Raw genomic sequence first — 14907 nt, forward strand, 5'->3', positions numbered from 1 at the left:
AGCTTGGAGAGAATCCCAGAGATAATAATGAAGCACTATTATGGAAACTCTGCAACACTAACGCTTTTGATGGCACAGAGAATGATAGAGTGTGAAAAAAACAACCAACGTTGACACCTCTGAGGTGATGAGTGGTTCAGGAGAGTTGAAGTCTGAGTAAAAGTGAGTTGTTGTTTTTTTAAATATACAAAAACTTTATTGAACTGTGCCTTATAATGAACATTCTACTCCAAAATTTCAGAAGCACTTCAGAAAGAATCGATCAATCAATATTCCAAATTCTCCACAACTCCATTTGTTCCCACACACCTTGCTCTTGAAGAAAAATGGGTGGGGGAAGGGGGGAGGGTAGAGGGGGGAAGAGAAAGACAAAACAAGTATTCAAATCACAGAAGTGTTTTTTTTTTCCTGTGAATATTTATTGAACTCAAATTCTTGGGAAGAATTTATCAAAATTGCTCCTGCAGTTGGACCCCTGGCCCTGCTCCGCCGTGGGTGGGGCCAGATGTGAACCCTGCTGCGTGGAGCCCGGAGGCCGCTGTGCAGGACCCGCCGGGCTCAGTCCGGGAGCTTGCCGCCATACAGGTCGGCCCTGTCCAGCTGCAGCCCCCGGTTCACAGCGGTGTAGGAAGGCTCCGAGGTGCCCAGGGACTTGGGGCCGGCCTCCTGTGTGATCTGGAAGTCGTGTGTGATTTCCCCGTCAGAACCACCCATGTCCACGAGGCCCAGGACGACGGCACCGGCAAAGCCCAGGAGCAGGAAGAAGGGCAGGGAGCCCAGGATGGAAGTGAGGACGATCATACCGCCGCTCAGCCGGCCGGGCCACGTGTCAATCGCCAAGTACCGGGTGATCCGGTTGGTTCGGATTGGGTCCGACCACAGGGTCTGGTCCTGCACCAAGCCCGAGGACATACTGACGAGGACCTACTTGAACCTGCATTCCGTGGCCGCCGACAGGGGCGGGTTGCAGAGGCCCTGGAAGTTAGGGTCCCACAGGCAGGTCTCATTGTCTCCCACCCTGATCAGGTATGCATTCAGGATCTCCGAGGCCCGGGGCCACATCCCCCACTGCGTCCAAGCTGGGCAGGTCGCTGCAGGGGGTCAGCTCACAGACTGCGACCTTGTGGGGCCCGTCCTCCCTCCTGCCGTCTGCTGGAACGTGGAGCCGAGTGGGGTGTTGGCGCCGTCCTGCACGGAGGCGTTCCTGGAGTTGACGGAGTCGAGCAGGACGTAGAGGTAGATTTCCTAGGTGCTGTTGAGGGCCTCTGTGCTGTCAAACATGCAGAGCGGTTTCTCCAGGGCCACGGTGCTCAGGGTGGGGTTGTTGGTGGCAAAGGTCACACTGGCCAGCTGGGGCTGGAGGGTCACACCCAGGCACAAGCAGCCTAGGGCCAGCCAGGCCCGGAGTGAAGGCATCGCTCGGGACGAGACACGAAGGAGCGGGGCGGCCAGTCCAGCGGACGAACTCCGCGCCTCTTCACAGAAGTGTTTCTTATAAAATATTGGTGCTAAGCCTGGCCAGTGTGGCTCAGTTATTTGGAGAATTCTCCCATGAACCCAAAGGGTGGGCAGGTTCGATTCTGAGTCAGGGCATGGGTGCATTCTGGAGGCAGCCAATCAATGGTGCCCTCTCACACTGATGTTTCCCTCTCTAAAAATCAACACAAGCAAAAAAAAATTTTTAATCCTAGATCACTGATACCTATATATAAAATTCTACCCACAAAAGCCAGGTAATACTTTCAACAATCTATATATAAAGTAAAAATAAGGTCCAGCTGGTTTAGCTCAATGGATAGAGCTTCAGCCTGTGGATTGAAGGATTCTGGGTTCAATTCAGTTAAAAACACATTCCTTGGTTGGGGGCTGGATCCAGAGTAGAGTGTGCAGGAGGCAGCCAATCAATGATTCTCTCTCATCACTGATGTTTCTATCCCTCTCCCTCTTCCTTCCCTCTGACATCTATAGAAATATATTAAAAAATAAAGTAACAATAAAATTATAATTTAAAAAATTCTACCTACTGCCTATCAGTCACAGGAAGAAAATGAACCAAAATGACAGTTCATCCTTCCTAATCTCTTAAAACACGGATGGCAAGAGGTTTGGGATCACATCCGACATAGAAGTAAGGCTTTAGCACCTCAGAAAATGTATCCCTGAAGGAATGGATGTGAGACATGTCATTCAAACTGTAAAAGGAAACGTGACCCATCTCCTAGTCCAGGTAGATGCCAATCCCTCTGGGCCTTTCCTGCAGCACAAGGGTGCCAGGAACAGGCCCTCGAGCCACATAGTCACCATCCTGCAGCTGAATCGTCCAACATCTGTCCTCCTGTCTGAGCAGGGGCTGCTTTCTCTCCTTGGAAAGGGAGTCTTTACAGACCCCCACGGCCCACCCAGGCTTGTCATCCACCTGGACCTCCCAGTAATGTCGGCCACAGTCAAACCCTTCAGAACCCAGGACAACTGCATCCCTTTGGATTCCGATGAACTCCTTGCTTTTTCCTCACAAATGTCACAGACTTTTTATCCTCAGACACAAGCAGATGAGGATGTGCAGTTTCGGGATCCAGAGTAACTTCTTCTCTAAATGTCTGCATGATTTGCAGCAGGGCCGAACACTGTGGAGGAAGACTGAATTCTTCTCTCTTATACTTCAAGCAATAGACATCTGGAGGTTCTAGGTGATCACAACGGCGGAGGACACCCTTGATGTTCATCAGCAGTTTCACATCTGGCACCACACTCGTCTCTGCCATCTCCTTTCGTAGAACTCTAAGTTTGGAAATGTGGCCTGAAAATGCAGCTTTGTTTGCAGTGAGATTCCGTAGAATGTGCTTCTCTTGTGCATCTAGCCTTGAGTGAACTGCCGCTTGCTCACACTCTATGGATGCTATCACACTCCCATATTCAGAGGCTAACTTCGCTCTCCGCTTTTCCACCTTTTCTCTCAGTTCTGATCGTTGCCTGTCTTGAGTGGCTAATAGTTTCTGAAGGTCTGCCAGCTGCTCCTTCAGGGGCTCAATATAACTCCTGAGCTTCTGCCTGTGATGAGAGGCAGCCTCCTCCACGGGCCTCACGTGGTGGCACTGGTGGTCAGGGGGCTGAGGGCACAGGGGACACAACAACTTTAGGTCCTCCTCGCAGAAGAGGGTCAGGGCCTGGCTGTGCTTCTCACACAAACACCTCTCTTCCTGCTGCTTCATCTCGGCTCCGGTGATCTGGAGGAGCCTGGCCATGTCAACCATCCTTCCCAGCTGGGTGTTGCTCCACAGGTGCCTCTCTTTGCATGGGTGACGGCACACAGGGCAAGGGAACCTGTCCTGCACATCAGCCCAGGACTGCTGGATGCAGGAGCGACAGAAGTTGTGCCCACATTAGATGGTGACAGGGTCTCCCGGGTTATCCAGGCAGATGGGACAGTTGATTTCTGTCTGGAGATTTGCCACAGCTCCTTCGCCTGCCATTTCTATTGTCAATTAAGGTCAGCCCCTGGTGTCCTGTGAGGTCCTTAGCTACAGAGGTAGGTGCCCAGAGGAGCTCCACTGCCCACCTCCAGACAATCAAAGTAGTTGGAGGACTACTGTCCTTGGCAGCTCAGAGAATATGAATCCAAGTTCAGCAATTCTCTTGGTCAGAGAGCAACGATGACTCTTAAGTACTGATTGGTTCCAGGAGCAGACGGCTCTTGTCCAATTCCTAGCGCCGAAAGCAAAAGGAGAACCTCCCACAAGGCTCTCTCTAGACAGTCTGGCACAGGACTGCAGGAGCCATGACCTGACCCTGGTATATATACACCATTAGAAGGACCCAGTTATTAGCCACGCCCACCAAAGTCCAGTGGCTCCTCCCCCAGGGGGGAGGGATGAGCCAGAGTAAAAGGATTTTCAGTGCTTTCCTGAAGCCAAGGAGGATTAACTGTTAATAGGCATGATCTAATTTGCCCCTGGTATTCTCTCTTGATCTTGTCAACACCATTTGTTTATTTACTTATTTTTTTAAAATATATTTTTATTGATTTCAGAGAGGTAGGCAGAGGGAGAGAGACATAGAAACATCAATGATGAGAGAGAATCATTGATTTGCTGCCTCCTGCACGCCCCCCATTGGGGATGGAGCCCACAACCCTGATGTTGGCCCTGACGGGAATCCAAGCAGTGACCTCTTAGTTCATAGGTCTACACTTAACCGCTGAGCCATGCCGGCCGGGCATTTATTTATTTGTTTTTAAATCTCTAGGGTTGAGCCCTATCCGGTTTGGTTCAGTGAGCGGGGGGCCGAGGTCATGCGGAGAGGTCACTGTTATCAAAACGATCCTGGTCGTACACTTTAGCCTCCACCTTGCGGCCAACGAACCAGCACCCATTGAGGACCTGGATGGCCTTGTGAGTCTCGGAGGCCATGGAGAACTCCCCGAAGATCTTGACGATGATCTCGGCGTCCTCCTCCTTGCCCTGCTTCTCCTGGTCGATGATGACGCGGTTGACGGCCCCGACCTTGCCGCACTCCTCGGTCACCTCCCCCTCCAGGTCGTCGTCGATGTCCTTGGGGTCCACCATGTTGCGCAGAACCATCACCGTGGACAGCAGCAGACGGCTCTTTCCCATTCTGAAACGCCAAAAGGGAAAGCTGAATCTCCCACAAGGATCTCTCTACACAGCGCGGCACAGGACTCAAAAGTGAGTTTTAGGACAGTTTCATCCATTAATTTTACTTACATTTTCTTTTTCTTTTTTTGATGTATGCCCAAGAGAGATAAATTTGATAAAAATCAAGAGATCTTTCAATACATTTAAATATCCTTAGTAATAAGAAAGCAATGTGTCATAGTTTAATTAGCAGTTTCTGTTCTTTCCTTGTGGTCTATACAATAATGATAGTCTTAGAATCAGTGGCATCTTAGATGAGATAAAATACAAAAGAGTTTCTCTAATCTTTTAGAATTATCCTTTGGTTCCTGATAAATGAATGAGATATCTAAATTCCTTCTCAGTGGACTTGGATCCTCACCTAGAAAGAAACCAGAACGAGATGGAGTCAGAGAGATCAAGCATTTCACTCTGTTACTACAAAGTGCTCCTCACTTTCCCAAAATATTCCAATTTTGGAACATTGTTTCAAGTCTTCTGGAAACTCTACTCTTGGCCTATAGTTCTCAGCAAGACCTGAATAAAATTCTTTCTAAAAATTTCAAAGATTCAAGTTCTTTTTGTTGACAGAGTAAATTTAAGGAAAATTTCCATAAACTGCTATATAGCCCCTCTTCAGGTACCATCTCATTTGTCAGAACTTAATCAATGATCAAATAGCAACATGGTAGGCTGGGAAATGTAGTCTTTATTCCAGGTATTTATTTGCCAGCTGATAACTGGAGATTTTAATTAGGAGAAAACAGATAATGGAAAGACAATCAGCAACTGTCATCAAGACAATTCTGGCCCGGTCGGAGTGGCTCAGTTGGTTGAGTGTCATCCCATGAACCGAAAGGCCACCGGTTTGACTCCTGGGCAGGGCACATGCCAGGAGTTGCGGGCTCAATCCCCAGTAGGGGGCGTGCAGGAGACGGCTGATCAGTGATTCTCTCTCATCATCGCTGTTTGTATCTCTCCCGCCTTCTCCTTTCCTCTTTCTAAAAATCAATAAAAACAAATAATAATTTAAAAAAGACACAGTCCTGGATTTCTAGGCAGAAAAGGGAAGGGAATACCTGTAGGAATGTATAACATAATTCACACTGGGCAAAGCGCTCCAGAGATGGGGGCTCTGGGCTGACACTCTAACCACTGAGCTAAGCCAGTTAGGGCTGAACTGAATTTTTTTAAAAAAATATATTTTCGTTGACTTCAGAGAGGAAGGGAGAGGGAGAGAGAGACAGGAACATCAATGATGAGAGAGAATCATTGATTGGCTGCCCTCTGCAGGACCTTCACTGGGGACCGAGCCCGCAACCAGGAATCAAACCAGCGACCTCCCGGTTCCGAGGTCGATGCTCAACCCCTGAGCCACACCCGGCTGGGCTGAACTGAATTTTTAAGGAAGAGTCGAACTTACTTAAGGCAAAGGGTGTGGTGGTGGTGGCGTGATGGTGGTGAGGGAGTTTCTAGATGGGAAGTAGTGCATTTCCAGAGGCTTGAAAGAGCAAAGAAATTACTAGCACTTCAGTGTGTCTGCAACATATATTTAGAGATCAGGAATATCAAAAGATGAAGTTGGAAAAGTTAGCAGGGGTCAGGTCATGCTAAGTCTTCTCTACTCTACATAATGATTACTTAAATGATAAAATATTTTTAAAAATTTCTTCCTATTTAAGCTCTCACTTAAATGGGTTTGTGAAACTCCTGAACATTGATATTTAAGGAAATCAGTTATATTTGCAGAGCATCTTATTTTTCACAGCACAATCATAAATAGTGCTCAATTCTTCTAAGATGACCAGTCTTCTCAGATTCTAGCAACAATTCAACTAGGTAAAAATGCACCTTATTCACCTGCTTACAAGATTCATAAAGATTCACTCCTGCCCCTCTCCTCTGCAAAAGTGTAAAAATCTCCCTGTGTACAATGCATCCATATTAGAGATAAAAAGCCAAAGGCTTAAGCAGGGGTCCTCAAACTATGGCCCGCGGGCCACATGCGGCCCACAGAAAACATTTATCCGGGCCGCCGGATGTTTTTGCTGCTGCTGCCTGTCCTGCTTAGCAGCCGACTCGTCCCGGGCCTGCAGTGCACATGTGTGGAATGTCTGAGGGACAGTGAACTGGCCCCCTGTTTAAAAAGTTTGAGGACCTCTGGCTTAAGGGGCGAGTTCAATAGCTCAGATTCGGAGGTGTAGTCACCAAGAATACAGTAATTTGATGTTGCCACTAGCAGAGAAAGACATCACAGAAAATATATGAACTTTTCATCCTATAAGTAGTATTCTTACTTAAAACAAACAAAAATAATAAATCAGAGGCCTTAGAAATGATCAGGGGTAGAGTCTGACTCTGTGATAAAGGCTGTTTGAAAAAATGGCTATGATAAATCCTCTAATATCTCTTTGCAACGTGATTTTTCTGTTCCTTTCATCAAAAAATGGAATTTATTTCCCTAGGCCTTGAATCTTTGCTGACCTTGTGACTGTGTGTAACATTCAAGACTGGGCCTGAGATTGCTGTGAAAGTCAGTTTAGGCTTATGGAGGTTGAAAGGTTATAGTGGGGAGGGGGGAACCAAGGCATCCCAGCTAGCATCAACTGACAGGCATGAGCCCATCTAGGACCTTCTACCCTAGGTTACCACCTCCAGATGAATGCAGCTGCATGAATGAGCCCAACTGAAACCAGCAGAGGAACTCTCCACCCAATCCACAGAGCAAAAGAAATAATAGATCGTTGTTCTTTTAAGCCACTTGGTTTCAGAGTGGTTTGTTACGTAGAAATAGATAAATAAAATAGGTTCACTCCCTCAATATTAAAAATACATCACCACTATAGCTTATGACTCAAAACAATGAAGGAGTTCCTATTACATCAATTTCAGGCTTAGTGTAATAGACTGAAAAAATGAACTGGTAATAGGGAATCAGGACTTTCATTGCTGTCTGCTGAAAAAATATTGTTAGATATCTGTAAGAAAACTAGAGGAAATATTGAAAAACATGGCATTAGACCCCTCAAACAAACACATTTCTCACTTGGGAAATTCAATACAGTATTTAAAACATATAGAGAGTTTACTGATAAAGAACTGATAACAACAGATATATCAAAGATTAGCATTGTGGCACTCTAGATTTATGAGTAGAAATTCCAGGTACTTCTGTAGGTAAGAATAAGAATGACTCAAAAGATGCCCCCTGACACTTGAAGATACAATCCTTGGGTTCTGTGGTGTGCTAGTCCAAGGTGGCCCCTAGTGATTCTCACCCCTGGTATTCACTCTCTTGGGAAATATTCTCCCACACTAAATTATGGCTGGTCTGTGTATCCAATAAAATATGGCAGAAATGATGGTGTGAGACTTCTGAGGCTGGCTTATAAAAGACATTGCAGCTTCCACCTTGGTCTTTCTCTTGGATCACCTGCTCTCAGGGAAGCCAGCTGTTATGTCTTGAGGACACTGATGCAGCACAATGGAGAGGACCATATAGTGAGGAGCTGAGGCCCCCAGCCAAACACCAGGATCAACTTGCCATCTTGGAAATTCTTTCAGTCTCAGTCAAGCCTTCAGATGACTGTAGTCCTGGATGACATTTCTTTTTTAGATAGCTTTAATGAGGTTATAGTTTATCTACCATAAAATTCACCAAGTACAATTCAATGATTTCTAGTAAATTTAGAGAGCTGTGCAGCCATGACCACAATCTAATTTTAGAATATTTCCATTGTGCCCAAAGAAACCTCATGCCCATTAGCAGTTACTTCCCAATCTACCACTAGCTCCAGGCAACCACTAATCTGTTTTCTGTATCAATAGATTTGCTTTTCAGAAAACTTAATCTAAATGAAATAATACAGTACAGCCTGGCTCAGTGGTTAAGCATCGACCTATGAACCAGGAAGTCACAGTTTGATTCCCGGTCATGGTCCATGCCAGGGTTGCAGTCTCTATCTCCAGTGGGGGGTGTGCAGGAGGCAGCCAATCAGATTATCTCTTACTGTTGATGTTTCTATCTCTCCCTCTCCCCTCCTCTCTGAAAACAACAAAAATATATTTTAAAAAATAATAAATGAAAAAAGAAAAAGTAATAAATGAAATCATACAATATGTGGTATTTTGTTTTTATTTATTATCTAGCTGACATTTTGACCAAAACATCAAGAGAGACTCTGAACTGGAACCTCCCAGCTAAGCTACTACTGAACACTTTATGTATAAAAACTGTGAAATAATAAGTACTTATTGTTGATTTTAGCCACTAAGTTTTGGGTTACACAGTAATAGATAACTAGTGTATATGGTTATATGATTATTGCTGGGAAACTAAGTCCCTTTGACATGCAATGTTCCATTAAACCCAACCCCAAAGGTACAACATGTGCTACTATTAAAACCTGTGGACATGAGAAATAATACCTTAGAGTTGTATTCTTGTAATGTATCCCGCGAATCACAGAAGGACGCCTCAAGAAGTCGAATTAAAGAGTCACATTTATTGCAATCCGGGACTATGAGGGGGCATCTTGCTCTCCCAAATCTCACAGTAATAAGATGGTCGCAAAACCAGGCTTATATAGGCATAGATCACAAAGGTATTGATTACATCCCAGGGTTTGGAATGAGGAACCTGATTTGCAAAAAAGCAGTTTACAGAAGCAGAAGCAGTATGTTTTCTAAATTACAGTTTTGGGTCTCTGGATCACTGAATTGACAGAAACACATTATCTAGAGCCCTCGGGTCTGGAATGAGGGCCCTGGTCAGACTGAAGCATGTTATCTAAATTACAGTTTTTGAGTCAACAGGGACACGTTAACTGGAGCCCTCTGACCTTGGGATAATCGTGCTGTCCTTCCCAGGGAAAGGAAAATGTGCTTTCTAAGACCACTATGACCACAACAAATGGGATTTCACATTACAATCAATAGGGTATTTAATCAAATGGGATGATTTATATAATTCAGAAAATCAAAATAACTTTTCTATTGTTAAACAAAGCAAATAAGTACAGAAGCCAAATAGCAGGGTTAAAGTTAGACTATAGTTTCTACCTGAGATGATTGCTACCATACTTCATTATTGTCATGTTTTGTTAATGGCACAAAACATATATTTTTCCTAGTAAAAAATGCCATTTTCAGATAAAAAGAAAGAATCTTCCCTTTATTTTTAGGCCCATAAAAAAAGTTTGATGAACGAGTTAGAAATAAAATTGTGGGCAGTTACTGTTCTCAAAACTGCCTGGTACTGGCACAAGAATAGGCATATAGATCAATGGAATAGACTAGAGAGCCCAGAAATCGGCTCGAACCAATATGCTCAATTAATATTTGACAAAGGAGGCAAGAACATACAATGGAGCCAAGATAGTCTCTTCAATAAATGGTGTTGGGAAAATTGGACAGATATATGCAAGAAAATGAAACTAGACCACCAACTTACACCATACACAAAAATAAACTCAAAATGGATAAAGGACTTAAATGTACGACAGGAAACCATAAAAATTCTAGAAGAATTCAAAGGCAACAAAATCTCAGACATATGCCGAAGCAATTTCTTCACTGATACAGCTCCTAGGACACTTGAAACTAAAGAGAAAATGAACAAATGGGACTACATCAAAATAAAAAGCTTCTGCACAGCAAAAGAAACCATCAACAAAACAACGAGAAAACCCACTGTGTGGGAAAACATATTTGCCAATGTCATATCTGATAAGGGCCTAATCTCCAAAATTTATAGGGAACTCATACAACATAACAAAAGGAAGATAAACGATCCAATCAAAAAATGGGCAAAGGACCTAAATAGACACCTTTCAAAAGAGGACATTCAGAAAGCCAAGAGACATATGAAAACATGCTCAAAGTCACTAATCATCCGAGAGATGCAAATCAAAACAACAATGAGGTACCATCTCACACCTGTCAGACTGGCTATCATCAGCAAATCAACAAACGACAAGTGCTGGAGAGGATGTGGAGAAAAAGGAACACTTGTGCACTGCTGGTGGGAATGCAGACTGGTGCAGCCACTATGGAAGACAGTATGGAGTTTCCTCAAAAAACTGAAAATGGAACTCCCATTTGACCCTGTGATCCCACTTCTAGGAATATATCCCAAGAAACCAGAAACACCAATCAGAAAGGATATATGCAACCCTATGTTCATAGCAGCACAATTCACCATAGCTAAGATCTGGAAACAGCCTAAGTGCCCATCAGTAGATGAATGGATTAGAAAATATCATGTACATCTACACGATGGAATACTATGCTGCTGTAAAAAAGAAGGAACTCTTACCATTTGCAACGGCATGGATGGAACTGGAGAGCATTATGCTAAGTGAAATAAGCCAGTCAATGAAGGAAAAATACCACATGATCTCACTCATTCAGGGATAATAGAGACCATTATAAACTTTTGAACAATAATAGATACAGAGGCAGAGCTGCCTCAAACAGATTGTCAAACTGCAGCGGGAAGGCCGGGGAGGGTTGGGGGGCAGGAGGTAGGGGGGTAAGAGATCAACCAAAGGACTTGTATGCATGCATATAAGCATAACCAATGGACATAAGACACTGGGGGATAGGGGAGGCTAGGGGACTGTCTAGGGCGGGGGGGAAAATGGACACATATGTAATACCCTTTGTAATACTTTAAGAAAAAAAAAATTTACATTCTAAAAAAAAAGAAAAAAGAAAAAATTGTGGGCAGTTAAAATGTGGCCCAGCGACCTAGTTGGGTGGGCTACTAAGGAAACTTGCCATATTAGTCTGAAATGAGTTTTGGTCAATCAGATTAGACTATTAAGGTCTTGCCTATAATTCCAAGAGACTTAACTAGCCAGTTGCAACCTTGAGATGATGATCGATCAAGAAGTCATTTAAAGGATTCATGACGGAAGAGGGAACAAGTTTATGTAGGTGTCAGATTTTTTTGAGTTGATACCAGAAGAAGAAAGAGCCTTACAATTTCGTAGCTGTGTGAATGGGTCAAAACTTCAAGAAATGCTGTAAAACAAGAGCCAGTTGTGAACTGGTTAAAATAATGTGGACTTAATGCTCCTGATGATCTGACTACAATTTCTTGTTTGATGATGGCTTTGACTTAGTTTTTAATGAAGTGAAGGTTGAAGATTAAGAGATTAATCTAGAATTCAGTAGTAGCAATGGTTTTCAAGCTTTGAAATATTTATATTTTGAGGGTGGAGATTAAAATCTTTATGACACTTTGAAACAGTGTTCATTTCTTGTTATGCAGCTATTATTCACCAAAACACTAGTTTGTAGAACAAATACTCATTTCCCCCCTGTTATTCAATGTGTATAAAAAACTTAGTAAAGTATTTGCTTTTAAGTATAAGCATGATGTTGGAATTTCTTCAAATTTATTATTTTGCTGTATGTTTTGTTCCAGTATTTACTGAAATGTTTCTCTACATGTATCAAACCTTCTTGTAAATGAATTTGTTTATTGTATTTAATGACTTGCTTTATACCATTTTTTACTGATATATGTTGTATATGCAGACATTCTCTCAAACTTATTTGATACTATGGCTTGCTTTTTAACTGCTAGTACCAAGATGCTAGTACCACTATTTGCCTTCATGGCACATCATGCACAGCATGGGGTTTCATTTACCCATCATTTTGTGTGTGTTGTTGTTGTTGTCTCCTATATTTTCACCATATGTACTTTTTTTTAGCTATGTGGCTTAGTACCTTTATTCATGGTTAATAGTATATAATTAAATACATAGAACCTGTGATTTCCTAGAATCCAATATATTATACATAGTATCCTATATAATAAAGAGGTAATATGCAAATTGACCATCACACCCTCACACAAGATGGCCACCCCCATGTGGTCACAAGATGGCTGCTACAAGATGGCCAGCAGGGGAGGGCAGTTGGGGGCAATCAGGCCAGCAGGGGAGCAGTTAGCTGTCGATCAGGCTGGCAGGGGAGTGGTTAGGGGTTGATCAGGCTGGCAGGCAGAAGCAGTTAGGGGCAATCAGGTAGGCGAGCGGTTGGGGGCCAGCAGTCCTGGATTGTGAGAGGGATGTCTCAGATTGGAGAGGGTGCAGGCTGGGCTCAGGGACCCCCCCCCCCCCGTGTACAAATTTCATGCACCAGGCCTCTAGTACTATCTATAATAATAAAAATGTAATATGCTAATTAGACCAGACGTCCTACTGGACGTCCTTCCGGAAGACCTTCCAGATGAAGCTATGGCTGCGAGAGAAGCCCGGGTCTTGAGTGCCTGCCAGCAGCTAGAGGGAAGCCCAGATTGCTAGTGCCAGAGGGAAGCCGGTGCGGCAGTTGGGGGAAGGAAGGCCTACTCTTGCACAAACTTTGTGCATCGAGCCTCTAGTAATAACATGAGCATGTAATACTTCCTTCCACAAAACCACTATAAAATCATTTAAACATCTTCACAGAACATACACAGGTATAATGAAAGATACTTTAAACAATTTACTTATTTATTTGTTTGAGAGAGGTGGGGGGCATTGATTCAATTTGTTGTTCCGAGTATTTATGCATTCATTGGTTGATTCTTGTATGTGCCCTGAACAGGGATCAAACCTGAAACCTTGGCGTATCAGGACAACACTCTACCTGGCCAGGGCCTTGAAAGGTACTTTTTACTCCAGAAATTTTTCTTGCAAAATTTGGTGCTCTTGCTCACATTCAAATTTTGTATGTCAGCAAACAAAGCACAGTACTGTACTATGATTCAGGCACTGGGGAAATGGGGAAAGTAAGATACTGACCCTGACTTGAAATATCTAAAATATCTAATATCTAGTAGAAGAACCAGAAACAAAATGATACTTACGTTGCTATGTGATATGTGTGTTTCAATAGGAGGAAGCCTCAAGGTGTTTGGAGGTGGATAAAAAGGCTTTACTAAATAAGTGACTTTTAAACTAAATTGTGATTTGTCAGGTCCAGAAGAGGAGGAAGGGCATTCCAGACAACAGAGCAAAGAGCATGAATCAGGATGAGGAAGCATAAGAGAATGCAGCATGCTCTGGGAACAGGAAATAACTCAGTGGGGCTGGAGCATAGTGGTTGCGAAGGAACAGCTTCAGATGACAAGATTAGGGAGAAACCGGAATGAACAGGTTGGTCAGACACACTAAGGCAGCGGTTCTCAACCTGTGGGTCACGACCCCTTTGGCGGTTGAACGACCCTTTCACAGGGGTCGCCTAAGACCATCCTGCATATCAGATATTTACATTACGATTCATAACAGTAGCAACATTACAGTTATGAAGCAGCAACGAAAATAATTTTATGGTTGGGTCACAACAATGAGGAACTGTATTTAAAGGGCCAGAAGGTTGAGAGCCAATGCACTAAGGAGTTCAGATTTTAGCATGCTGGGAATGGGGATTTTAAGCAGAGGAATTTTTCCTTTAAAAGGTTTCTCTGGCTGCAGTGTGGTGGATGGATTGGAGAGCAAGAGATGGAAGGCAAACTAGTTAGGAGGCTGTTATGGTAATTAAATGAGAAATGATGAGGTCTGAAATGAAGGTAAATGGCAGTGGGGATAATGAGGGGCAAGAACTAGAGACTTCGAAAAGAGATCCTTAAATTTTGGCAAGAGAGAGAAAGGAGCCAAAAGTGGCTCTATGGTTTCTATATCGGAGGAACAGTTATGTCACTAAATGAAAAGGAAAATGCCCTAGGTCATCAGAATTATCTTTGACTCCTTCTCCTTTCCACTGAAAAACGACCAATTCCTCCCAGGCCTTTGCCTCTAATCTTCCCCACTCTCCTAATTGTGCTTGCAAAGTCATTTTCCTAAAACAGTTTTGACTGCATAAACATTTGAAGGACACCTCCCACCCTCATCCCCATGCAGAATGAAACCCAGGCTTCTTAAGTGGAGCATTCAAGACTCTTCACCATCAGGCAGGCCACAAGCTACCTACTGAATACCTTTATCTCCTTAACTATCACTTCCTTTCCGGACTTCAAACATCAATCTGATCTTTGTTCCTCCAACACAGTGGTTCTCAACCTTGGCTGCACATTAGAATCACCTGGGAATCTTTTTAGAATCCTGATTTCTGGGCCTCATCCTCTGGAAATGCTGTTTCTTTGTTATGGGGTGGGCCCACAAGATTAGTAACAAAGAAACAATTTCCGGAGGACGAGGCCCAGAAATCAGGATTTTAAAAAGATTCCCAGGTGATTCTGATGTGCAGCCAAGGTTGAGGACCACTGCTCTAACACATCCTG

General features: G+C 43.7%; 2 pseudogenes across 2 annotated transcripts; both read right to left on the reverse strand.

Annotated features, from left to right (window-relative positions):
• Positions 1-558: 558 nt before the first annotated feature.
• LOC308524978 (uroplakin-3a-like) lies at positions 559-1416 on the reverse strand (annotated as a pseudogene). Its single transcript has one exon. The product of its transcript is annotated as a uroplakin-3a-like (transcript).
• Positions 1417-2074: 658 nt separating this feature from the next.
• On the reverse strand, positions 2075-3470 carry LOC308513144 (tripartite motif-containing protein 75-like; annotated as a pseudogene). The gene has a single exon. The product of its transcript is annotated as a tripartite motif-containing protein 75-like (transcript).
• Positions 3471-14907: the final 11437 nt, after the last annotated feature.

The sequence above is a fragment of the Myotis nattereri genome, assembly GCF_964212035.1.
Source record: "Myotis nattereri genome assembly, chromosome: 1".
NCBI classification, from domain to species: domain Eukaryota; kingdom Metazoa; phylum Chordata; class Mammalia; order Chiroptera; family Vespertilionidae; genus Myotis; species Myotis nattereri.